Here is a 3,540-nt window from a genome sequence, read left to right on the forward strand (position 1 = left end):
CGCCAAAGTACATGATAATTCTAGAAACGTTGCGTCACGGTGGTCATGTGACTTGCTGACGCAACAATATATTTAAGTTAAAGTTAACTTACATAGCTTGTAATAAAAATACACTAAACTGATACTTCGAAAACGTAACATTTTCATAATTTTAAAATATTTTTCTGTGTAATGCCTATGAAAAGTATAACTACAAAGCATCGATTCGTCAGTAATTGTTCATCTGTAAGCATTCCGCAAGACTTTGTTAGTCAATACGATGTTTGGAATAGGAATATAACTAATTTGAATCACTTCCTGTTGTAAATTTCAGGGAATTTGTTAGACTTGGAAGAACTTTCCATAATACAGTGATGGGCACCTGTAATCGTTGAAAGGCTTTTCGTTGTCAGGATTCGGAATTTTGCAGTCTGAAAGGTTTTCTTCTGTAAAATGGTAGCAACTTGAGGACTTCGAAATACTTTCTTCTGTACGTTTCTGGGAACCAGAGGGCTTTGGATGACTTCCACCTACAAGCTGCCAGGAAATGGGAGACTTTTTCCTTGTCACATAAGGGGGCTCTTAACATTGAAATTTGTACTGTCTTCACATAGTAAAACGTGCGCATGTCATGAATCACGACAAGAATTATGCACTTTATAAGCTAGAATACAGCATGACTTTTGAAACAGAACATTTTCGGGGACCCTGCGGAAGTACATCTAGTTTATTATCTGTTAACAGTTTTGTTTAAATGAATACTATTCACAATTTAATTCTTACATCTATGTAAGCCTTGCAACGAAAAGGTGGGATTAAGAAACATACCTAACACATTTACGACTTTTCTGTCAGTAGGCCAGACTGTGAAGATTAGAATATACTGTTACGTCTCCGTTTGTTAATTAACTTTCCGTAACTTCGTTCCGACGAAACTTTAGCGACACAAGTCCTTACTTAATAAAACTGGTTTATTCTTTCCGAATACAACTTTACGATACACTTAATTTCAACATTCGCGCTATAACAAACGCTAGTTCACGTCTCACGAGCTCTATTTCAACAATACGTCTTTCTCTGACTGCAGTTCAATTACTCATTACCTACACACACATTATTCCGTCACGTTGTCACCCTCTTATATATATATATATACCATACTACCCTATCTAGTAAATGCTAGTGCATTCTATCTTGTTCCTTCGTGCCACCTATTTTCTAGAAGGGCAAAATAGTCACGTGATCTCGCTGACGCAACAATACATTTAAGAAATACACATAATCATTATTATGTATATTTAAATCTAAGTTTTCTTGTGGTGAATCACGGTATCTCCATTAATATTCCCAAATTTCTGTAGTGAAACACGTTAGAAGAGAAAAACAAATTATTTCGGAAGTCAGTACACAAAATGGAATACCGAATTTTCTCTGCAGCAATCTCTTCCCGAACATATTCCAGCGGCTGTATACAGATACATGTAACGTGACTTCTTTGTTGTAAGAGTCTTCGACCCAGTCGATGAATGGTAGAAAGCTCTGTGGTATTGACAGTCCGCAGAGTTTAGATTATTTGCCATCTGAGTAAGTTCAACTTGGATTTTATGCTTTAACGTTTGATATAAGCTGCACTGTTGCTGTAAATCATTCTCCAGCTGCTCAGCACGTGAATAGAGCTAATGAAAAGGTTGTGCAAAATTTAGTCTTAATAAAAAAAACCCAGCAATGTCCATTTGTTTGTACGTCCTATCATATTGTAATACTTCCGCCCATTTATGTGTTGAATAATATATTGTTGTCGTAATTTTGTCAAAAACGTGTAATAATATAAATTAACTCAGCGTGTAAAAATAAACTTTCCATACTTACTCTTTTAACCAGTTTCTTATATTTGTGCAACTTTTGGTCCTTTTAACCCTTTCACTTCTCTAGTATGACGTTTCACAGGTAGACTGAGATTTTCATTGTTTTGTACATGAAAACTGAGGGCGTATTTTAAGTTAATATTACGCAGGAAAGTAGATTTTGGACTAGCCATGGGCGTCTGCAGGATGAGGCAGGGGTCTCCCCCCCTGGAATTTTAGAAGCAAATGTATTTGAATAATTTATTTATGAAATGTGTTAGAAAATAATAATAATTAAATATAAATGACGAAATTAGGTGTACATAAATAAGACATAATCACTCAGAGTATCGCATTCAAACTTCAAAGCAAATGGCCTGCGCTCTGCGGCTTGCCCCCACCTGGAATAAATTCTGCGGACGCTAATGACTAGCGCGAGTCATATTCACACATTTTGAAAAAAAACATGAGCTTAATTACAGTAGTAAGTTTAAAATCAGTTTTCATGAATGTATTTTCTAGTTTCTGTCCATAGAAAGATTACTACACAAGGTAAGTCGTCGTAGTCGTTGTTTTAAACACACGTCCAGGACAGAAAAATTATATCTAATAACGTTTTGAGTAACTGATCTTCGTCAAACTTGTGTTTTCAAAAAATACCTATTTTGTGTAGTAAGGCATGGTTCCAAGTCCCTTATGCAAAAATATTAGTTAAATCCTTTTTTAATTTCACAATTAAGATAGCAGTAAGTTAAGTAGATTGAAATAATATGACATAATATTCTTCTGAAAGAAAAATAAATAAATTATCGATCAAAAACACTTCGAGTCCATAAAATATCATTATTTAAGTCTCCTTTAAACGTAGGAATGTTAAAAATAACTGCATTCATGATGTCAGAAAAACACGCAGGTTCAAGAAGTCTTAATATAAAACGATAAAAACCATATATTTCGAGCGTTTTCAGGGGTAAACTGTAATATAACTATTAATACGCTACCAAGGCTCGTTGAATATAACAGGTTGATACTTTCTATTCACCAACCTTTCTAAATCATTTATGGATAAAGGCTGGACTGTGGATCTGAGGGTTCGTGGTTCGCGTCCGATTATACTCTTTCTAAAAATAAAAACCACGCTTCGCATTTTGAAGCCGTGAGTGCGTTATAAGGGTGATTGGCAAACCCCCAATACGATTAGAGTAGCCCAATAGCTGGGGGTTGGTGCTATTGACTAAGTAATACCAGTTCAAAATTAGGGACGGCTACCGCAGATAGCTTTGCGTGAAATTTGTAAAGAAACAAACGTAAATATAAGTAAAATTTCGGAAACTTACCCCGATTATAATGTAAACTAATTACTCATTTTATTTTAGAAATGACTTGGAACGAAGCTGTATGTATGTACGTACGTAGTGGTAGTGTCGTATCAAACTATGAATTATTTGAAAGTTCGAAGTGCGATAAAACACAACGCCAAATCGTATTGTGTAGGTGGCCTGTAAGACACGTTAATACGTGTATACTGTTGCGTCAGCGAGGTCACGTGACTATTGTCACGCCACCTATTTTCTAGAAGTATCTTGTTCCTTCGGGAGTGCTCTAGAATTTACTAGATTGGGGGGTGGTCTGGTATATATAAGAGGGTGACGGCGTGACGTGATAATAATGTGTGTGTGTAGGTAGTGAGTAATTGATCTGCAGTCACAGGGTATTG

The sequence above is a fragment of the Limulus polyphemus genome, unplaced genomic scaffold, assembly GCF_000517525.1.
Source record: "Limulus polyphemus unplaced genomic scaffold, Limulus_polyphemus-2.1.2 Scaffold1003, whole genome shotgun sequence".
Lineage (NCBI taxonomy): Eukaryota > Metazoa > Arthropoda > Merostomata > Xiphosura > Limulidae > Limulus > Limulus polyphemus.